At 38.5% G+C, this 24,319-nt stretch overlaps 2 long non-coding RNA genes across 3 annotated transcripts in view; one reads left to right on the top strand and one right to left on the bottom strand.

Annotated features, from left to right (window-relative positions):
- LOC128852593 (uncharacterized) overlaps positions 1-24,319 on the top strand; it is a 62,924-nt gene that overhangs the window by 8,529 nt on the left and 30,076 nt on the right. For both annotated transcript variants that reach the window (XR_008450571.1, XR_008450570.1), the window contains exons 3-4: positions 10,380-10,503; positions 16,565-16,717. This is a non-coding gene — a long non-coding RNA (uncharacterized LOC128852593). The remainder of the gene's footprint in view (positions 1-10,379; positions 10,504-16,564; positions 16,718-24,319) is intronic.
- The window catches only part of LOC128852594 (uncharacterized), a 42,576-nt gene continuing 32,140 nt past the window's right edge, over positions 13,884-24,319 (bottom strand). Inside the window, exons 4-5 of the long non-coding RNA XR_008450573.1 lie at positions 17,773-17,883; positions 13,884-14,135 (exon numbers count right to left, since the gene is read on the bottom strand). This is a non-coding gene — a long non-coding RNA (uncharacterized LOC128852594). The remainder of the gene's footprint in view (positions 14,136-17,772; positions 17,884-24,319) is intronic.

The following is a 24,319-nucleotide window of genomic DNA, read 5'->3' as shown; positions in this document are numbered from 1 at the left end:
AGAGTGAGGAGCAAGAGAGGAAAGAGCATGGCTGGCCTTGTTTGAAAGCATTGCAGTCAGAGGAAGGTACCTTGGCTCATAGACTAATTGGAAGCAAGAGCTGACCTTTTGATATTGAACATGAGAGGGTCAGTGGTGAGCAGATAGGCCACAAAGGGCTTTGAAAGTCAAGGCAAGTCATTTGTGTCTAATTCGACTGAGAAGACTACAGAGAGACAGACCTGGGGAGGGGCAAGGGAGGGAGATTTGTGTCAAGAGCTTGAGAGAGAGAGGGCTGAGACTAGAGGCGGGAGAGGGAGCCGGGAGAGCAGGGGAAGTGGCTGGACAGTCTAATAGATCAGCAATAGCAATGAAAAGGGGAGGGAGGATGAGATGTTTGAAGAAAACTTAGTATGAATGAAAGCTTGACAGAAATGGCAGCAGTTTCTGAATTATTATAATATATTCCAAAGATATGCCGATTCAGGAGTTCACAATGCAGCTGTTGTTTCTGAGGGAATGAGAAATTATTTTACCAATTTATGCTAGGGACTATTAAAAAGGTGGTAGACGAAGAAAAAATATCTACATGAAAAGGAACGTTAATTGCTCCAGAAAATGACTCACTGAGTGGTTAAAAAAATCTTCTCATGCATAAATATCAAAGTTTTACTGTTTGGGTGTTTTTTTGTTTGGTTACTTCATACTGAAAGAGTAATTCTCACAGGCCAGTATCTCTAGAAATAATAGTAGCTGTATAATTAGATGTTACAAAACAAAGCAGATATCTCTTGATTTTAGCTTCCTGGAAGGTAAAAGCTATAGGAACTGAAAAAAGAAATTTCATTTCCATCTGCTGGATTTACTCATGGACATTGGAACAAAGTACTCATTATGTGCCTAACCTTCATGTTGCCTTTGGGGCTATCAGGGGCATCCCTTCAGCTAAGCATGGACCTCTTGTCACAAAAAAAAATAAATAAAATAAAAACTTCAAAGTTATTGCCCTTGCAAGGCTGAAGTAATAACTGTTATGGGCACTGGATTTCTGGTGAGCTTAAATGCTCTGCTAATAAGCAGCCACTATAATCATCCTCCACTTCCTCGTGAAGTTTTCTGTCAGTTGATTCTATTTCTCATTTGGCCATGTATGAGACAATTCTGAAAATGCACACTGCTGCCTCCAAACCATGGCTGTGGCTGACAGTGTTCTGTACAGTAGAATAAGTACTTTATGATCCCAGCTCTCTCTTACTGTTGGTATTGGACAATGTGCTGGTTTGAATGATGTATAGTGAAACACAGACCCCATTCTGGTGGGTGATGTGCAGGTGTGGAAGCAAAATTGTGACTTTGTGGCAACTGTCTAATTTTTCACTTTAGCATGGAGGCTGTTTTCAAAGCAATGTGCTGCAAAGATTCCATCACGGACAGAATTTGCAGGAATGCCTTTTATGCTTGTAGGTGGCTTGTAACAAATCACAGACCTGTTCTTTATTTCAATAGCAGCAGCTGAATGTTGTAGTTAGGCAGGTGCCTATAAAACCTGGCTCATCAGCTCCAAGGAGGAGAACGGTTTTCCCGAGGGGACAGATGAGATAGCTGCCAGACTTAGGAGAAACCAGGAGCAGGGACTTAGGTACTCTTAGGTTTTCACATGCAAGCATGGTTGCTTTCTGACTTCTGCCTTGGAATGTCTACCTAGGGTACGTTCTACGAAATAGATGAGAAACAGGAAGGTATTGTAAATAGCATGAGGATATTTATATTTATATTTATATTTATATTTATATTATTTATATTGTTTATGACTGTGTGCGTTTGGGTTGGATGTGCTTCATACAGAGGTTTGCTTGTGGGCTGGTACTAGAGATAATGGTTCTGTTTTGATGGATAATTTATATGTATTGTGTCACAGCACCTCATATTTACAGGGAACTTTGTTCTATCTAAGTTTAAGACAAGCTGCAGACTGTCATAATACAGCAGTGATTTGGCCAGCTTTGCCTCCAAGATGTTGCCCGCAAAAAAGGGGAGAAAAATTCCCTTCCTAAGGAAGGCGGAGGCTAATGTGCCACAAGCGTAATGACACTGTTAAAAATCAAGGAACAAATTATGTTCTTCACTTGCCAGAAGTGTCCAGTCCAGAGAGCTCCCCTTGTTCCCACTCCAGTGATCCTCCTTCACTCCCCGTAGCAAATCAGGATGAGTGGCTGCTCAACCTAGCTGATTTTTTTTTTCCTTTCTTGTTCCTCTTTGTCCCTCACATCTGATTTCCCAGACCCACAATACTAACTTCCTCGTGCTCTCTTTGCCTCTCTGAATAACCTCTCTGTCTGGTTCTGCTCCACTGCTCCAGCACCTCACACAGTTATTCACTCAGCCTTGTGCAATATCCCATGACTACCTCAGTCCTCTACACAAACTTATCTTCTTATGCTTCCTTGACTCTTCAATGACCAGGATTTTAAAAGACATAACAACCCCAAAGAAATCTGTGCAAGATTCTTCATTTTTTCCTGCTCTGCTTGGTTTCAGAAACTGGAGAAACTATTTGCTCTTTCATCTTTGCTCAAGACCAATATTAATTAAATAGGTTTTCTATAGTAGCAAACAAACAATTTTTTTTCTGACCAACTAACTTGTCCCTTTCGTAGGGAATCCTGAAAGTTTGTCCTGCCTTGAAGTGTGCACATGGACACAGTGAATGCTTCCCTGTTTTAGAGGCTCCTTGATGGCAGCACTCATTACTCTTACTTTCCTTGGACCTTCACACCAAATCTTGGTGGCCCTTTTGTATTTATATACTCCATATAAAAATATGTCTATATATATTTTCATGTTATTTTTCTTCTATCAATTTGTCAAACAAGCAGAAACTTGTAAAAATAACTACAGAGAACTGACCTTCATAGAGGATATCAGTGACATCTTTTTGTCACGTCTCATGATTATCAGTCATTTCTGATAAGCAGAGCTTAAGAACAGTTTGATTAACTGCATACACTCATAATTTTAATTGTTAATTCACACAAATTGTAGTTACCATTCTGTCCAAGTTCTTCGACACGTATTTTGTAAGGTCTGTCTGCCCACTCTCCTTTTATTTTGTGATTTTAGCTGTTTTTCATGATGCTGAAAGATAAATTTCTGGTCATACTTTGGTTTTTTACAACAGAATACACTTTTCATGTCACTTTTTAAAAAATGCTCCCCCTCGAGTATCCCCCACTGTCAAAGACTTACGAAGAATTAGAAGGTGGGTTACCCAGGTTTAATTTACGAGGGTACGACAACTTAGAACGAAATTTCCTTTTCCTTAATAAGTTATGAATAAGAATAATGAAATAAAATGTCCCCAAAGGTGTCTATACAACAGTTTGCAAGAAGAACGTACTCTGCTATATAAAGAGAAGGGATCTCTTATTGAAGGACTGAGACTTGGAAAATCTGAGTGCTCTTTAATGTTATTTACTCACTGTTGGCTTAAAGCCAGTGATAGAAGCTCTTTAAATAAAACAGTGAAGAATTTGGCCCTGAGAGACATTGTAATAACAAATTAATTCTCTCTCTCTTCCTCAGTTATCTCCATCTGTGAAATGGGAATAGCCTGTTTGTCAGAACACACTTAGGAAGCATAATTCATTAATGCCTGTGAAATAGTTTGAGAACATCTCTGTTCAAGTGTCAGGTATTATTAGCTCTGAAATGAAAGCTATTTTATATTGCTGCATCAGGAGCTACTTGAGGTCTCTTATTCTCTACAAATAACGAGTGGTACATGAGTGACATTTCTTTTGGCTTAATAGGATTGTCTCTACACAGTGCTGAAGGAACGGTTTGTGCTGGTGAAATTACATTAGAGAGCGCTGCTAACACATTGAGCAAAGTCACCCGTTGCAGGAATGTTTTGATTTGGGGACAAGAGATCCAGGAAAGAAAGAAGGTAAAAGAGCAAAGAAAGAAAAGAGAGAAGAGGATATCTTGGGCAGGAGGGAGGACAGATGGGACAGGGGAAAGAAGGACGGCAGGCAGAGCAGGGCAGATAACCTGAAAAAAAAGGTTGATGAGGAAAAAGCAAAAGAAATTTTAAAAGTGTCTTTTTAACTAAAATTAAAAGGCAGTTGGATGTGTTTATTGCAAAAAAACCACAACTTAGAAAAACAAGGCTGTAATGCCATCTTGGGGTTTCTGGTGACATCTCATTCCAGCAGAGCTGTGCTCATTTGGTTTATGAATGTCAACAGAAACTCCTTGATGCCATTGAGGCTCACAGTTGCCTCTCATTGATTCTGTATTATTTCAACAGTAGAAAAATAACACCTTTATTTTCACAGCCAAAGTATCTCACACTGTGTTAGAAATGTATGTGGGCTTATTGAGGTTATCACGTCAAAGACTGTTTGTCAAATGTACCACAGTCCAAGTCTTCATTAGGCTAAGAGATATAAACTGCTGTCTGCTGTTTATTATTTTATACTCACCTTATGATTACAAATATTATCCTGTTGAGCCTTCTGATGTGTTATATACATTTTTCTCATATTTCACAGACAGGATAATCAAACCTGAATAAAATCTGTTTTGTGAAATGAGTGAGAATATGCACCATTTGGTCAAGAGTATGTATAAAATGTATTGAAAATCTGAGCCCAACTCTGTAACACGGAAAATCTTTACATTTTGCTGAAAGAGAAGAGATTCAGAGATGACATCGGTGACTGAGTGGTATGCTGTCTTTTGATCTCCAAAAAGTTCAAGTGAACAGGAAACAATGGCATTCTAAAATGTACATCCTGAACTATAGTATCCTGTGCATGAGTCAAATAAAAATCCATTGTTTAATTACATGAAAGTCTATTTCACTGTCTGTGATGACAGTGTAAAAGACCAACAGTTAAATTATAAGAAATGGAAATGTTACTCTGCATAGAATGCTCCTATAACAGAATATTCAGATAGGCACAGCTTTTCAGTAGGAGTTTTTTCATTAGAAACAGCAAAATTCTGAAGAAGAATTTTAGAAGATAAGTTTATGTTATGGTAACCGAGCTGACATTTCTTTGTGCTTTAGGAAACAGTTTTTTGACTAAGCTGAATTCACATATGCCTAAACCTTCCCTAACAATCATCTGCCTATCTAATCTATGCCAAAATCTCTTTAGTGGTTTAGATCTCTTTAGTGGTCTAAATCTTTAGAGCTCCGCCACCTTCATATCTAAGCTGGACATGCTCTTCTCTGTCCTTACAGCTCCTTTTCCCAACCTCTCAGCTGAATTTTCATAGCTTCAGACTGAAATGGTTGTTTCTTGTCCTGTTTGTGATGTACATGGAGAAAACTGATCACTAGCCCATCTATAACATCTTTCTGCATAAATGAAGATGTCATTGTTCTCTCATCTCTTCTCTAAATATTATTTTCAATCTTTCCCCACTGGTCATGTTTTATAAATTGCTCTGTTTTTTTGTAGTTCTTCCATGGATTTTCTCTCAGTTGTCAATATAACTTTTAATCTGTGATGCCAAAACCCAGCCATCAGTTCTCTTGCTTGAAACCTTGTGTGTATTGCATAGATGACCTCTGCTGTCCTGCTCAGACCCTGCTGCTAAGACATCCTGGATTGATGTTTTGTGTTTTTCCCAGTTCCACGTTCCTGCCTTTGGCCTCCTCCACCCTGTGGAACTGGCCTGCAGTGCTGATAGCTGTCTAGAAATTGTTTATTTTGTTCTTGTATATGTGATACTTGCTATCTAAGCCCAGAACTTTTTTTATACTACAACCCCAAGCTTCTTGTGAAAGGTTTGAATAAGCAGGCACTACATATTCTGGCTGAGGATATACATTTGGTTCTGTGAATTGCCTTAAGACCTTGTTAGTGTGGTAGAGGGCTCTTATTATTAATCTTAAATAAATTTGTATGTGTTCCCTTACACATTTTTTGGGGAAAAACCCCACCAACTTAATTTTGGAGTTTTAAAATTATTCTTCATTTTCTTTTTCTTTTTTTCTTAGTATTGAGCACTTTATTTTAAAAGTCTTTACTTATCAAAACTTTATTGAAAACATCAAGAGTTATGTGTTAGATACACTTGACCTGGAGTGAAGTATCAGGAGTTTTTAAACATTTAACTTATAGTGTATATTAGTATGAAACTAAGTTGAGCAGAACCCATTAATGTCACAGTGATCGGTTACCAATGGAAATAAATAATTCATGATGAAGGGAATTAGTCTAATTAGCAGGCAGTTTGAGTCCTTTGATAAAACCCAGCTCTAATTCCGTGAAGGGCAGGAAGTGCTGTCATCAGTCAGCCCTGAAAAGATTAGCATCTATTATGAATGAGGTTAGACACCCTAGTGAAGTCATGTGTGTCCTGGAGACAAACTTAATATGTTCCAGAATGGGACACAGTTTGTCTCACCAACACATCATGATTCCTACTGGGCTATTGTATGTAATAACAAGCAAAGATCAGTGCTCCTTCCTATCATTCTTCCCCTGTCCATCATTCTGACAACTGTGCAAATACATTTTCCATGCAAAGCAGGGAATGTGCCCTGAATGCTTGTAAAATTACACGAGATGTCAAAGAAAATGTGTTACCTTTTCTCAGCAACCTAAAACCAAACAAACTAAAATGCCAGTGTGGAAAGCAGGTTTAAAAGCACATCTGGTAAATATATGGGGTGCAGAGTGAGGTATATCGCTTTCAAAGTGTGTTGATTCCATTTGAAAACACTATTGCTGTCTGTCATAAAATGCGATGATAAAGCTATAGACGTAGCTGTGCATGATAGAAAGGTTTTAAAATAATTGGTGATGCTCCAATGCTTATCGTATTGGATGGGTATATGGTAGTAACATCCTGGAAAATTGCCTTAAATTCTACAAATAAAGCCTTAAAAAAAAGGAGAAGCGTAATGTATATTCATTTGGAAATGTTAACTGGTTCATTTGAGGAGACTAGCTGTGAGCTGTGCAAGCTTCACAGTTTTGTACTACATGCTGACGCAACATCAGCTGTGTTTCCATTTTTGCTTATGAGCCTTTTGAAATTATATGTTTCCGTTTTGCAATTTGATGCAATAATGAAGAAACTCCACATTTGTACGTTATTGTATTGCCTGTTTTTATTGTAGGAAATTAATTGCTCCTTTTATTTATGTTATTAAGGGGGGGGGAACAATTTTGCAGTATTTTATCATTTGCTGTAATAATTATCATACTAGTAATACAACGGAAGCCTTAGAAACAGTATATTATGTTTGGATGTCTGAACAGCACTTAATATGCTGACATTTGTGGCTGGGGAGTGTTAGTATTCAAAGTACATCAAAAAAGGTAACAATAAGTTACTAATAATATCCCTGATGAGCTTAAGATGATTTATAATATAGAAATTGAGGGGAAAAGAATAAGTGTAGTCAACATGAAAAATTATTTTCATAGAAATAGAACAATATAGCAACTCAGCTGTCCAAGTGGTAAATGACAATGGAGCACTGATATTGCAGAGAGTGCCAGAATCAAGTGCCACACTACCATCATGCAGATTCCTAGATGAAGTTAAAAAAACAGAGGACTTCTGTGGAGGGTTTGTTGCTCTGCATTCCAGGAAGAGAGAAGGTATACAAGGCAGTTGACCTTGGTTTGTTAGTTTTGTTTGAATAAGCTGGCTTGTAAAAGTCAGGACAAAATTCGGCTATATGGGCATTTTGGGGGGTTGATTCTATCACTTCTGCCTGCCTCTTCAAAATAACCTACAGTGTGGATGTGCCTTGGACCAGCAAAAGGATTTATTCAGCTCATTAAAATGGATTTATTTATACATATGTGTGAGCAGGCGCATGCCATAAACACTATTTTTATCACTGACTTGGTGGGGCATAATGCTCAGAAGCAGAAAAGTTATGTTCTGGAAAACTTGCAGTATTAGGTACCACTTTAGGCAACTAACCATGTGTACCCTGCAGTTACATAAAACAAGTAGAGAAAACATGGGAAAGAGTCTTGGTAGTATCTGCCAGAGAGAAGTAGAGCAATGAATTTCTTCTTCCAAAGGCTCTCTTTCTGTGCTTTCCTGTCTTCTTGCCTAAGGAAGGGTAAAGAGCCTCAACATAGATACTTTGTCTTTTTTGTTTGTGAGGTGTGATACACTTTTTAGAAGCTGTTGTTTTTCTCCAGATTATAGATTATTCCCTTGAGAATTCGTAGGATGAAGCACAGGGACAGAGTGAGGGGTAGTGGCCGAACACTGGTTACATCCAGCTTTACTCTGTAGCTTTATGTAAGGTTTCCACTGGGTACTCTGTGGCCTGATGTTTGTGAGCCTGAGTCATAGAATCATAGATGATTGATTCCATGGATTGGGTTGGAAGGGGCCTCTAAAGGTCATCTAGTCCAAACCCTGTTCAATGAGTAGGGATATCTTCAACTAGATCAGATCACCACAGACAAATCCATCACTTTCAGTCAATAAGTCACAAGTAGTGATATGGCTCAGCTCTATTCCCACTGAAAAAAGATACACGCTCTGATCACAACCAGAATACAAATTCTCAATCTGCTGATTTTCCTTGAACGACATGTTAAAACAGTACCCTGTTCTTATTTTCTCTTTATACTGCTTTCAGTACGAGGAATGTGACACTGGGAAACGGCTAACCACACAGCATTCCTGTGTACTGAGTACTGATAGTGTACAAGTTCTTATCTGCATGTGACAAAGAGGACAAACAACTTTGGTGGCTGTGCCACTATGGAGCTGCCCTTTCACATTGTACTGAAAAGGTGAATCCTGTAGGACTTCAATATTTTTAAAAACAACAAGCTAGTGAAAGAAGATCCTTTCACTGAGGCACTCTATCTCGGCAGCTGTCTCACCTGTCCCCTCTCTGAAACATCCTTGTGAGATATCATCCATTAATCAATTCCTCTTCTTCCTGCTATTTTGTAACCACTGTTTACATGTGTCATCCCATGTCTCTATTGTCCTTAATCCTCACTTGCACCCTCCCACAACACCAATACAGAGAGACATTGCAGCAAAGAACGTCACCCACATTCACAACTAAATCTATAACACACTGAACCATTTTCAATGCTTACAAAAGTGAGCGTGGCAGACCTAAATTAGTACATTCTTGTTAACTACTGATCACATTTTTAATCTCTTCTTGCTGGACGTTTTATTCAGGGGCTCTTGTGCATATCCATGTGAGCCATCACTTTCATAAATAAATGACTGTTTAGATCTTGTAAATAATAACATAAGGCTAAAATTGTCCTGATTAATATAACACATTGGTGAAATATCCATTCTCAGGTATGTCTTTGATTCACAATGCTTCTAATATACTGTGCTATCTAAACCAACTGCTGCCCATTTTCCCCATCTCAGATCAGCCTGTTTTCTTAAATACCTGCTAAGATCATTAGATATTGCCTGGTTCTACATAACAGAAACATGGGGCAGAAAAATGTTCATCCCTCAGTTTCACAATTCACCATTAAATTGTTCTCTGGGTTTTTTTCTACTAGTAATGTAAATCAAGTTGCTGCAACTCGCACTCAAAAAGTTTTCTATACTTCTGAATGAAGAACAGCAGAGAAAGGAAAAAAATAGCATGATAATACTTTAATCTGTATGCCCTGGTTTTAGCAAATATTTATCTGCATCAAACCAATGTGTGAAAATGGAAAAACAGGATGGAAAGGGACTGCAGTAAGGTTACAAAACTGGAAGAACGTAAAGCTGAGTGCATAGCGATGTGACAGAAGAGAAGGAAAGGACCATGGAATCTAATATTGCAGGGCCATAGAGAAAACAGTGGGATGTGAAGTCAGTCACATAAACTGGAGAAGCTGATACCCATTAAAACAAAGCTGATACTTGAACTAGGCAGAAAAATGGTGAGGAAGCTGAGTCTTTGAAATAATACTGAGAAATAATGCTTTTGATATTAGAGGCAAGTGAAATATTTGCTGCCTTAGTTCTATCTGGTTGTGCCCCGTGTGTCGTCACTGAGTTTGCAGATGGAAAGTGCAGTTCATACTCTTATCTCTCAGTGTGAATCCAATCCAGAGGGAACATTTTGGGAACAGTTCCTGTCTTTTGAACAGAATGGAAGCCCTGGTTAAACGGATGGAGAAATGTAGACATTCATTCTACTGCAGCCCCTGTGACCTGAGAAGACAGATAAGATTTACCATCAGTTTAACAGCTTATGGCAAGTCTGCAGTTCTGATCATTGGGAGGTTCTTTATCATCAAGCAATGTGAATTGTGGCTTAAATAGCTACAGTAAATTAAGCTCTTACAAAAAGTCTTTAATTACACATTTTTTTATGTTTATTTGCTGATGATTGTCTCAATTCCTATTTTTTAATTTTTTTTCAGCTCCGGCTCTTTCCCTATCAGTGCCTCAGGTTGTCTTCTCTACTGTTACTTTTCCTCAGACTCACAGCACCACCTGGAACCTGCTGAGAATGCCTCTGAAAGAGACAGCATTGAGAATCCACTGGTGAGTTGCTTTTTCAATTACTACACTCGCATATCAGCTTCTTGTTTTCATTTTTCATGAAGAAACGTAAAGAACTGGAATTAGTGCTTATGTTTATCAGTTTATTATTAAACTCAAATCCTGCTTGGCTCAGTTATAAAATGCGTAACCTCTCTGATATATGGCACACTGCAACATTTTGACAGAACTTTGGTTGTTGAGGTGTTTGTCTCTAAACAGAATAACAACGTGACAGCCTGTACTGCAGTCTGTGTGAATGAAAACTGTATTTTACCAATGCACCAAAATTTTGAAGCTAACAAACCTTCTCTGAGCAGTGTGCTGTGTAACTTCTTTTCCATAATTAAACCAGAACCCTCTCCTCGACAGGTTCACTCAGCTTTGCCTCTCTTTGAGTAATACACCTTCAGACCAGTGCCTTGTTTTGATGTATTACAATGATAGACTGAAGAGTTCATGTAATAGATCATCACAGTCAGCTGTTGCTGGACGCCAAGGACTAAGAGACTGAGCCAGCTGTTTTTCTGATCTATTCTGATAATGCATCAGAAGATGATGGAAACTGATAATGTATTACTTCAGAATGACACCACCTAGAAAAGGAAGAGTCCAAAGACGCAGATTCTGTATAATAAGAAATTCAAAGTATGAAACAGGTCTGCAAAGTCCTGGAACAAGATATTGGTAATAAATCAGCTTTCTATAATATTACTTTAGCGATGTGGCTACACAGGTACACAGACACTGTTGTGTGTAATCTGATTTCCAGTGCCTCTTTGTGATGCTACTTTTGTGCAGATCAAAGGTAACCCTAGCAGCAGTTTTGCCTTCACTTCTCTTACAACTAGACAGTTCACAATGCAGGCAACCCAGATCAAGGGACAGGGCAGAGTTAACATTGTCTCAGCAAATTCAAAGAGCTGGGATTCCTCTGCAGTTTGGAGTACTGCTAGAGGCACTCAGATGCCACTCGTGGTGAACTGAGCCCTTCTGTGGCAATGGCAGTACTCTTCCCCTTTGCCCTTGATGCCAGTACTGCATCCCAGAGGGGCAGAATGGGCTGACCCAGAGCATTGCAGTTGTGATTGACTTTTCCTGCAGGTTGACTGAAGACAACAAAGGCTCCTTTGGCCACCTCTTCATCCCCTCTCTGCTCATCTTTGCCCTGCACACACACACACAGAGTCAAGCCAAGCAGTAGCTGATCCCCAATTATTAACATCAATTTAGAAGAAAATTATTGGAACAGGTAGCAATTCTGAACATTTGCCCCAAAACTCTACTCTCCTTGATACAGCACAATTGTGTTTCTGTAAAACTATTTCCCCAGAATTTAAATATATGGCAAACATAATAAACAGAAAAACTAGAACATCAGTTTTTAAAATCATGAGCTACATCTCTACCCGTAGCTCTTCCAAATGCTTCCTTTTTGGTTTTTTTGTTAAATGCAGTCCTGGTTATAACTTTGTTATGTATAAACCTCATTGTATCTTTGGCAAAACATTGAAGATAAATAGATCCTGCCCTTAAACTTTATTTATGGGAGGTTTACACTGCAAACAAAGGCTAAGTGTATATTATTAAAAGTGAGTATGCTTTTCTCTCTGTAATCAGATATTATAAATCATGGGACTACAAGACATTAAATATAGTTTTGTGGCACATAATTCTGAGTCAAAATATTCCAACCTTATATATACAAACGTTCGCATGACTCCAACATGCTCTGCTGGCTCAAATTTAGTAAAAGATTTTTTAAGAGAAGCTTTGCCTGGCAAACATCATACTGGATCAGGTATTTTCACAGCCTACATTTTCATAGCCACTGCAGGACTAGCATAAACATGGTGATGTATATGTGCTATAACTTGCCCTGCAGAACACTGATAGTATGCTCATATCTGATCCATTACCAGCACTGTCATTTTTTCTCTTAATCTCTGGTAATCTGAGGAGCTGAGTGTTTTCAACCCCTGCCTGCCTCTCACCTCGAAGCTGATGCTTAGCACTTTGCAAGGGCAAGTTCCACAGAATCACATCTATAATTATTTTCTGCAGTTGATTGTGGGTACAGAATTCAAAATGAAAATGTTCTCAATAACATAGCAAAGATTACTTGATTTTAAAAAAAGAACATGAGAAATTTCTGTGCTTGCTTTTCAGACCACCTCATTTCATCCCCAAGATTATATACATGATTGGCAATCAACCTTGAAGCATCACAGAAACATTTTATGCAGTCTTGACTGCTTGCTCCTTATTTTACTGATATTTCTAAAGTATTTTTGCTTTTCTTTTAAATATTCTGGCTAATGTGTATATAGGGCAAAAGATCACATACCAGGAGTCATGCTTGCAAGGGAGCGGTGAAGAGTGTCAGGTATACATTACCTCTGTGACACCATTTTGTCATAGTTAAATAATGATCATTAATATCTCCTTGAATGAGACTTCATGGAAATTGTAGTTCTGAACATGCAATCAGCTCATTTATGGCCTAACAAGTGTTCCCCTGAGCCATCAGTTGACTGACACTCAGAAATTTTTGTAAAATTCAGCTCATCTGCTACACTGAGGTGGAACTTTCTCCCTCGATCTTTTGGCACACAACAAGCATCTCATCTTCACTCTCTCTGTGGAAAAAAAACCATAAAATTTTTATTTAACCCTCCTTGTAAACTTGGACAACACGACAAGTTTCTAATATAAATAATTTTTAAAAATTTTTACGATGATAATTATTGGGCTGATAATAACACATTATTTCAGCTGACAATACATTAGTTCCATAGGGAGATAAACTGCAAGGCCAATGGATTTATCTTGATAAAAAATGCATTGCTATTAGCTATGATTGTAATGTTTCCATCTATTCACAATGAAATTTCCTATTGAGTTCATTGTCTTCTGACTGACTGCTGGTAAGAGTTTTCTCTACATATTCATAACAGGACTAGATCCCAAATTAGTATGTTATCATTATTGCTAGACAAGCCCCAAAAGCCTATACCTTTTCTTAGCACTGCAGAAGTAGGACTTGCAGCTTTGAAACTGCCTCTGAAAAATTATGATATGCAAGACAAATAAGGGATAAGACCAACTGTGAATATATTAGGGTTTTACAGGGTGTTTTCATAAATGAGAATAACAAGTCTTAATAAGTATTTCCTGTATATAGCAGTGTAGAAGAAATGACTCTACATCCATAAGCTTCCACCATTAAGCCGGAATCCTTGCTGTAGTGGTGATACAAACTTCAGACATGACAGCTCCAGCCTCTGATTATGATTTTGGGCAGTAGCAATTAATATATTTTATCCCTGTTTTTATTCTCATTCTGAAAATTATCTAGGAACACTTGATTAAGAGAAGGGGCTTCCACAGTGAGCATGTTTTTTGTAGGAAGGTAAATGTAGAGAACTGCATTGTTAGAAATCTTCAGTCCAAGTATCTTCAAAGAGCTTGGATCAGACCAGTAAGTCTTTACTTACCACTTATGTACCAAAACTGTTATCATCAAAAGCTGTTAAAAATCCATACATGTTTTATTAATTTCATCTGCTTCATCTCTCTCCTTTATAGTCACCATGTCGCTATGCTGGTTTTCTTACTTTGTCTTTACAGCATACCTTGTTTTAAAAAAAATATGATAATTAATCCACAACAAGAATCCATCAGAAAAAATTCGTCAGAAATTTTGATAATTGTCATGGACATTTATTTGCTAAAAAACAAATTTGACACCATAAAACTAACATTAATATGCAAATCAGTGGACTATAAAATTCATTTTGGTGCCTCCAGGGCAGTATTTTTATAAATACAGAAACATAATCATGCAGCCTCCAGAGGACTAAAAATAATTATACAAATTTGCAACAAAGCCCAAGGCAGTGCCTCCTTTTAACTGTCTGTTTTTAATATCATTTAAATCTTGTTAAAACTTAATTACCAATTCTCTTTTGTAATAATTTAAGTGGGAGAGCTGAGGTCTAAGCTTGCTGTTTGAGTCAGAGAACTTCATCAAAGAAACAAAGACGCCAAGACACAGATTGACAAAATAGGACAGTGCACATTAAAACTTGGTAAAGGAAAAGTCATCACAGATGATGATGAACAGAATATACAAACATTTATTAACATCCATATAAAGTGGAATTGAGATGATGTCTTACATGATGATAGTATAAATACTCTAGCGTATATATAAAGCTGAATATAGTATTTGCAGCACACATGCATACTTATGTATGTGTGGTGATTTATTCATTCATACCGGTATAGCTCAAGGTGTATCCCCCTGGAAGACTAGTTGCAAGACCAATGATCCATCCTCTGCCCCTGGTCCCCAGCTGCTCTCTGTCTGGGAGATGGTGACCACTCAGAACAGCTGTAAAAATGAGTAGTTCTAAGTTCAAAGCTGTCATTTCTACAAGGTTTAAGCCATGTGTGGAGTAGGCATATTTGATGAGGAATTTCTACTGTTTGAATATCTTTGGATCCATGAGTTTTTAAGGCTGCGCTTGTGAACAACTTCTTTCTCCATGACTGATAGAAATGAGTATAATGGCAACTCTACCTCTGTGTCAGATGTGGGAGGTCGGAGTGCAGAATACCCCAAATAAAGCACCTGGCAAGCAGTTTTTTAAAAAGTTGCACTGTCAAAGCCTGTGTTTTGCACTGCTTTACAGCAGATTCTGTACCCATTATTTTTTATGTGTTTTTCTAAAGATCACAGCAATGTCTCTCCCTTTACATGAAAGGTAAAGCAGAGAGTAGGGAACATGGCTTCTCTGCTCTGTTGTCCTGCACCCCATACCCTCCTCTTCCCTTAAATTTCACCTTTACTGCCAAGAAAGATGAGGAATCGAGAAAACAGAGTATAGGTTCTTGATTTCCTCCATCAGTGTTACACATCCCATTGACATGGAGGCTGCTGCCTCAGGTCTTCTCTTTGTATCATGTTTGCCAGTTAGTGTTTAGTAACAAGTGTCACTGTCTGCTCCTCTGCTTTGAACTAGAACACATTTCTGTTAGCCTTCACATCCAACTGAAAGCAGCTTTGCATTGATTTAATTCACTCTTTTTAGTATGCCCATATTCACAATAAGGGATGTGCATCCAAACTTCCAGCTATTGCACAATTGCCACTGGGCATATATTCAAGTGATTTGGCACAGCATTTGCTTGGGAATCAGTTCCCATTGGTTCATTCCGTCCAGTGCACGCATTCCTTTTGATTGAAATGCCAGGCATCTGTTAACATTACTGATGCTGGTGACAGCCATCCTCGTAGCACTTCTCTGTGCTTTCAGATTGCGTATTCATTGAGTGTTAATGGAAATAAAAGATGCAAAGTATTAGAGAAGGCAGTATGTTACAGATTTCACATACTTGCATTACTGCATTAACAAATAACCTGTTCATTTGCAAATATACAAATTCATCATATTTGTGACTGATACTTTATATGCCTCAATTTTTCCTGGAATCGTAATGCATAAATTTTAAGATGTTAAAATTATATTTTTATTTAAGTGCATAGGCTACTCACAGATCTTGTAGCTTTCATGTAGAAATGGTATCCTTCAGCGCTAGAAGTACGGCATGCATAATAAGCCTGTTTAATTTGTAAAATCTTAAAATTTAAATCAAGTGTTAAATAGGCTGTCATTTGCACCTGTGCAATTGAATTTGAAGTTGAGGAGTTTCCTGAGCTGGACTAGGTTGTAAATATGTTGGTTTCATTGGGCTGTAAATGCATTTGCTTCTAATCATTGTTTGCCATGCAGCATGACTGCAGTGGGTGTGAAAATGGAGATGTTATACTTTCCAAGTTGTTGCTAGTCAGGCAGAAGTTATGAAAGAGCAGCAAGAGTCTGAAGATGACCTTGCTAAAGCAGACCCTGATCTTAATGCAGAAAATGCTGCCTTAAGTATTTTAAATGCAATAGTGTATCTCTGTTTCTTGCTCTGAGATAGAATTATTAGAATTTTTTCCCTTGCTTGTAAATTCGGTATCTGTACTTCTTAAAATGGAGCTTTGTATTCTTGTCAGCTTCTAGGTAAACCTGATGGAGTTGAGAGCTTTACTGAACCAACTTGAGCTGAGCTATAACCAACGTGACACAGCACCAGGGGACCATGCGTTGCCAGGGGCAAAAGTCCAGAGGACCAAGGCTGGAAAACTGCAAAGATACACCCGGGGAAGGTAATAGAAAAAGTAATGTGAGCACATTTAAGAAATGTGATTTATTTGAACAGTCCGACTAAATGAGATTTTATTACTAGGCATAGATTTCCTAGTGATATTTCAAGAAAATATCAAAGATCACAGAAACAGCAGGAGATTGGCAAATTCTAAAAATGTTTCCAACTTAATTGCAAGCCCCTTTGCCATCTTATTTCTGCAAAATGTGACGTATTTAAACATTGCCAAGGAATACACTTCTTAAATGTCAATATGTTTTTAGGAAAAATAAAGACTCCAAGGTGTGTGTCAAAGACCTAGATTACCCAGATGGATGCCACGGAAAAGGTTTCTCCAAAGAAGCTTCAGAAATTTCAGTCTAATATGTACTATTAATGCAACTCTGTGACACCTTTTGAGAAGGCTGTCATTATCAGGCTTATTTGGAGTGGACTTTGTCAGGCAACCAAAGCCTGAGAACGCAGTGTTCATTCTCGCTTGCTCTAATGTGCTTTAGGCAGGCAGTCATAAGGAGCCAGCACTTACCCAAGAGTGTACCCTGTTCTTGCTGTGCCTTGGAGGCCTGTGATTCCGAAATAATGCCCATGTGTGAAAAGAAAAAAAGTTTCTGTTTGTTTTACTTGTGGTTTGGGAAATACTAACTTCTATCACTCTGCTGAGCAGCTGGTGACCTTTGGCTGAAATGGGAAAGTGGTAGATAGTGGGATGTTTACAGCATGTCTGTTGATACCGCCTTGTCTCCTTTGTGCTGGATTCCTTTATAGCACATCCTGTCCATTTGTCACCAAGAAATAAGATATAGTGACCAAGAGGAAGCTGTTTCGAGGGAAGGATTAATTTCATACCACATATGAAAGATGGCTATCGATACTGCATGAGGGGAACACTTATCATGCTGATGAATTTCGTGTAGCTGATAGTGTCAGGCATCAAAGGTTCAGTTTCAACATTGCATCCTTTGCAACTCTTGCAAGCTGTGAGGCCCAGTTAAACACCAGCAAATTTTAAAGTTGAAGCCTTGTGTCCTGGAATGGTGTGGGCAGATTGAATCCTACCTGCACCGTGTAAGGTTGCAATCCTCAGTCATTCTGTAGTAGCTCTGATAAGATACAGAATAGAGAGGACGGTCCCAAAGCTTTACAGTGTTGTACATCAATAGCTGTTAACTGCGAAGAGAAACAGATTTTTCCATTAATGCTAGATGGTTCTTTAATACATAGACACTAAATTTCCTAGAAGATGAAATATTTTTGTATCCTGGACTCCTGAAAGGGAAAGTGTAAATATTTTCAGAAGCTTTCATGGGAGGAAAAATATTATGGATTTCTTTCCTAATTGCCAGCAGCAGCTTAACTGCACAATTCCTGCCAATGGCTTAGGCTGAGAACAAGACTAGGTAACACACTGGATGCCTTCAGGTGGGTGTAGTAACAGTTATTGTGAGTGGTGGTGTGACAGTGCCCAGAAGCAATAGTGCCATCATATTACTGTAAGTAGACTTCCAGTGTCAGGGCTGTGTTCTGGCCTCCAGTTTCTACTATTTTCTCCAGTTATGCACTGCCTAGTCCCGGTTGTCTAAAGTTAAATGATTGAGAGATATAAATAAAAGGCGTTCAAAATGCACATCAGGAAGAAGACATACTTCCCATCATATTGAACTGCAAAATTTGTTTCGAGTTAGGCAGTAAGCATACCCGCTATACCTATCTTTAATTTGACAGTGTTGTGAAGGACAGAATAGTTACCAAAATGTAGCTGACAATTCTGAGGTGAATTGGATACTGATAAATACTTCGCAGATTGTGCTGTCCCCCTTGGTGCAATCAATGGAAAATCAAAGGCTTATGATATCAGTCCTTACTGGTTTAAAATTGCTTGAGACAGCGGTGTGGTGGAAAACATGTTTAGGATTCAACCTCTGCAAATGTCACTATCCATATCTTTGAGAATATAAGCTCAGTCTTCCAATAAAAGAAGTGACTAGAAATTTATTGATGGCCAACAAACATACTGTTGTTACTGAGTAACAACATACTGAAATTAAAAAGTAAAATAATTGACTGTCATGGCTGACCATAAAGCTAATGAAAGCCTCAAAGGGGTATGAGTTTTTCAGCTGTCTGTCTTCGAGGACTGCACACACATTTTTCTGCAGAAGTCCCCTGTGGGATGCAAAGCACATCAGGAAACCTAGCGCATGAAGATCATATCTTGAGTACTGCATAGGTGGAGTTTTAGTTTATCCTGAATTGTCAATCATTAATAGTTTTGTAATCAGTTCTATCCCAGGGATTATTCATGCCGCTCCTTGGAAGACCTAGTCTGAGCTATTGATCAATAAAGAAAATAAGAAAAATCAAGTTGTTGCTTAAAATTAAGATAATGATTATCCTGCTGGAGTTAATACTTTATTTAGATTAAACATTTAACAGTTACATTTCCACAAAGTAATGAATCCAAAATATTTTGGTTCTTTAGTTTCCTACTGATCTGTTTGAGAAGAACAACAGTCCCTGGTGAATAAAAGAAATAAATTACTGTACGTTTCAAGCGGAGTTCATGTTAGTAAATCAGTCATTAGTCCAATTAAATAATGTTTGTCTCCAGAGATGAATTGTTTCCCATATCCTGGAACAGCTAGAATATCCCAAGGATCACAGACATTTAGAACAGTGATTGCAAAACACGTTACTGAGATATATAATATTTGCATAGTTTGCATGTAGAATAAAAGCTTTGTGTTGTTTTTCTTTATGAGGCTGTTGTTAGCAAATTGCTAGATTACCCAGAATTCTTGCTTGGATCCGAGAACAAGACTGCATAAAAAGGTCGTGTCTGATACTAAAGATATTGAGAACTGTGGGCTTAAAAAAACAGCATTATCCATTTGAAAACAGCAATACTAGCCATCAGAAAATAGTATCCTGCAGCCAGTTTGAACATACTGTCATCAGTGAGAGTTGCTTATGCAAAGTAAAGGCCAGAAGCGAGTGCTATATGCTATATGTTGACAATCTCAGTGAGGTAAAACTGCAGTATTCCCTTAGGCTGTCCCTTAGAATTTGTAATTACTTTTTTCTTTTTAACAAACACAGCAAAACAATGAAATATGTGAACTATGTATTGCTTCCTATGTAAGTGAGGTCACTTATTTGTTTTTCTCTGTACTAATACATTTTTTAGATTGCACTAGATAAATCTCAGGAGACTGTGATTACGTGAGGGAGACATGGAAAAAAATGGGAGACAGTTTATTGGTAAAGAAAGACTTGTATTTTCAGGTCATAATAAACTTCAGTAAAGAGAAAGTTTGGAAAGAACACATTCAGTGTCAGAAGGAAAATCCAAACTATCATACAAAATAAATATGAAAAACATATTTGAACCATTTTTTAACATTGCTGGTACTCATTCACAACTTATCAAGCTGATATTTTTGTGACACAAACTGAAATTTCCACAAACTTTGAATTTTATTACCTGATAAGTAGAACTTCACACGTTTTTTTCACGTTTTTTCTTTAAGTAGATGGATTTCTTCAAAACCAGAAATTTTAATAAGGAATTAATTTTGATAAGGAATAAATTTCTGCAGTTATTGTTAAAACTGTAAAAGAAGATTATCTCTGTGATCCAGAGTTCAACTCAAAATTTGCTCAAGCAAAATTTCAATTCCTGCTGCACACAATGCTTATGTTGTTAACATCATTATGATCCAGGAGGTAGGAGTTAAACCGGTGTAAATTTCTTCAGCTCAAAATTTTTAAATTTTGCTTTTTTCAGCTCTTCTTCTGTTAACACAAAGTATTTAGTTCGTGCTCATAGGTATTAAAAGGTACTAGAGAAAAAATGTTTTGAATGCCATAAATTGTTTTTAGAGTGTAAGAATCAGTAGTGTATGATGGCCATGCTTCATTTGGAGGGTTCTGACCTTCCAGAAGTAGCTCTGCACAGGGACTCAGAAGATCTGACTTTAATCCTGGTTCTTTCACTGATCTGCAGGGTGACCTCGGGCAATCTGTGTGCCATTTTCCTGCTTGCAAAAATGAAAATAGTAATACTTTATGTCCTTTGCAAAATACTTTTAGAGCTCAGCATATGAATCGAGAGCATCTTTTTAAGTATGTGAAGTAGCAGAGGAAATTCTTCCCACCTGCATTAGTGCACTGTTAGCATTTAGAAATGTGAAATTACAAAGATTATTACATGGGAGGGAGAAGCTCAGAAGTGTTCCCCTGATCAGTAGGTTGCCAGCTGGAATGCAAAGAAAACAGCACTAGGATAACGTACCATTTAGTATAACAAAGAAAGAATAAAAACATATGTTTTGAATGTGCGTATGGCAGCTAGTACCTCGGTCTATACTGTATTATGGTATAGTAATGGCTTGCTTATTTGTGCTACAGTATAATAGTATGAAACATACAAACAGTTTGGAATCCTTACACTAGTTTCAAGACTTTCCGTTTTCTTGGAGAGGTCTGTCAGTTTAGTTACAAAGGAAAGCTAGAGTGAAGTGTTCTGGCCACATTTGAGTGCCTTGTTCTGTGGGGACTTTCTTCCCCCTGGGATGCTGCCGTAGCCTCCCCCAACAGATAACCAGCACAAGTCATCTTTGCATGGTGCAGCTTACAAGGATGGCAGCAGGCACAATTTTTCACTTGTGTCCATAGGCATGATGACCTCCTGCAGAGCCTTTTTGTGGTCCATGCAGATAAATGAACTGTGCTTGAGTAGTGTATATTGCTTGTATATTGCCTCTTGGGACTTTATAACAGCATTTTATAATAGGCACTGCGCAGGTCCAGTGTAATCTACTGTGCCTTGGAGAGACCTGGCAATAATTAAAGTATTTTTAACTATCCACTTAATTGCATTAAAAGTACACTGATGGGCTTGCGCTGTTTGAATGATCCTCAGGAAACAATTAGGTTAAAGCAATTCCCTCTAAGCAATGTTTAACTAATTCACAAGGTTTTTTTCTGTGAATTACTGCTCGTCTTTATACCATTTGTTAGTCTTACCAGTACTAAACGCCTACTTGCTACTATTGAACCTGCATGTTCCTCCTGTTCTTCTTCTTCCTGTTGCTTTCTCATCAATGCCTGCCAAGCTCTTCATTGAAGGGGAGACTTTGGGAACAGTGCGAAATCCAGCCCTCTTCCTTCTCAGCCACACTTGACGCTTTGGGCAAGGCAGAAAGCTTATGCCAGTTAGTGCCCATACGCTCTGGCTCCATGCCCACCATAAATCACTGGTCAGCCAAAGGACTAAATTCTCTCTGTCAAGGGAGAACTGTGAGATGCTGTCCTGTGAGTCTGGCTACAGCAGCATAAGGAATTTTCACTTCCAGCTGCCTCTTATAACTCCTCTGCTGGCAGCAGATGCTCACCACTAGCTGAGACTCTGTGACAGACCACCAGCATTTCCACATGCTTTCTCAGTGGTGGCTTTAGGTAACATAGCTGTGTTACAAGGTGGCTCTTCACACATAAACAGGGGTACTTCCAGTCCCAGGTGCCACAGGAGCCATTGAGAGGGCAATGAATGAATGGGGACATGTCTGTTGGGAGTGGTCCAACATGGCCTCAGGGAGGACCTTGCCCATGGGGCTGCTGTGAAGGTACAGGGCATGGCCATGGCAGCTGCGCATCCCATATCCTCCAAAACAGGGAGACTGCAGTGGCTTGGTGCTTTGTGCTCCACAGGCACGGAAAGCAGCATTGGCCATTCATGCGGCATGCCCGGTTCAATCGCCCCTGTGCTTCTCTGCCAGAAAAATTGGAAACGCAGGCAATAAAGGCTACTAAGGATACAAATAGTCTTTGTAGACTGATGGGCTTACTTTGATTTTCATTAAGTATAAATTAAAGTCAATCCTTTAATAGGCATTGGAATCAACCCATCATGAATCTTACTTGGATATTCCATCCCTGCCAGATGGGCAAAAGTCATCAGGTGGTTTGTACTGAGATCAAGCTCCACCCTTTCTATTCAGAAATCATAGAATTATAGAATAGTTTGGGTTGGAAGGGACATTAAAGATCATCCAATTCCAACCCCCCTGCCATGTGCAGGGACACTTCCCACTACACCAGGCTGCCCAAGGCCCCATCCAACCTGGCCTTGAACACTTCTGGAGGGTGGACATCCACAACTTCCCTGGGCAACCTATTCCAGTATCTCACCACCCTCATTGTGAAGAATTTCTTCCTAATGTCTAATCTAAATCTTCCCCCTTTCAAGTTATAGCTATTCCCCCTCGTTCTACCACTACAAGCCTTTGTAAAAAGTCCCCTTCCCCCAGCTTTCTTGTAGCCTCCTTCAGATACTGGAACGTCACTATAAGGTCTCTCCGGAGCCTTCTCGTCTCCAGGCTGAACAATCCCAACTCTTTCAGCCTGTCATCATAGCAAAGGTGCTCCAGATCCTCTGATCATCTTTATGGCCTCCTCTGACCCATTCCAACAGTTTCATATCATTCTTCTGTTGGGGATTCCAGAACTGGACACAGTACTCCAGGTAGGGTCTCACGAGAGTAGAGTAGAGGCAGAGAATCACCTCCCTTGACCTGCTGGTAACATTTTAATGCAGCCCAGGATACAGTTGGCCTTCTGGGCTGTGAGAGCACATTGCTGGCTCACATCAAGCTTCTCATCAACCAGCACCCCCAAGTTCTTCTCTGCAGGGCTGCTCTCAATCACATTATCGCCCATCCTATATTGAAACTGCTGATTGCCCCAACTCAGATGTAGGACCTTGCACTTGACCTTGTTGAACCTCATGAGGTTCACACAGGCCCATTTCTCCAGCTTGTTCAGGTTCCTCTGGATGTCATCTCATCCTTCTGGCACGGCAACTCAGGTTGGTGTCATCTGCAAACTTGCTGAGGGTGCACTCAATTTCACTGTCTATATTGATGTAATAATTAAATAGCTAATATTAATTATAAAATAATGCTAATAACAAACAGCACTGGTCCCATTATGGACACCTGATTACAAATATAGGGATAGTATGAGGTAATACTATTATATTATCTCAGCATAAACTAAAATAAGATTGTAATGTTTATCCATTTTGCTTGATATACATGCAAAAAAGAAAATTTGCTGTTGGGTGTGGTACAATGTTTATGATTAAATGCTTTATTCATACTTGTATGTCAATCTATTAGTATGCTGTTAATTCAAACGTTACTATGATGTATTTTACCGCCATTAGCACATTTATCACAGGTAGATGTGAAACTTAGACAAAGGTGTACATTCTCATTAATGATGAGCAGCCTATTCATCTTACTAGAGTGTAATTAATGTTAGTTACAATACTTAATTTTTCACTGTTTGTCATGGTGCATATTTAGCATTTCTGCTGTCCTCTATCAATCTGCTCTCCTATCATATAAGCATATCATAAAGATATATGTAAGCATCTGATGTGGTTTGATACCTGATTTTTATACTTTTCCAAGAACTGGAATATTTTTATTCATATTTTGTAGCCAGCACAATTAGTTAAAAAACAGACTGTATAGTGTTATCCACCGCTTTGGGTTCTGCATTAGCTATTTTTGCATTAATAATATAACAAGGTAATCAA

This window comes from Cuculus canorus, chromosome 6, assembly GCF_017976375.1.
Source record: "Cuculus canorus isolate bCucCan1 chromosome 6, bCucCan1.pri, whole genome shotgun sequence".
Classification (NCBI taxonomy): Eukaryota; Metazoa; Chordata; class Aves; order Cuculiformes; family Cuculidae; genus Cuculus; species Cuculus canorus.
The sequence above is the reverse complement of the archived record's forward strand: the minus strand, read 5'-3'. Positions and strand labels throughout refer to the sequence as shown.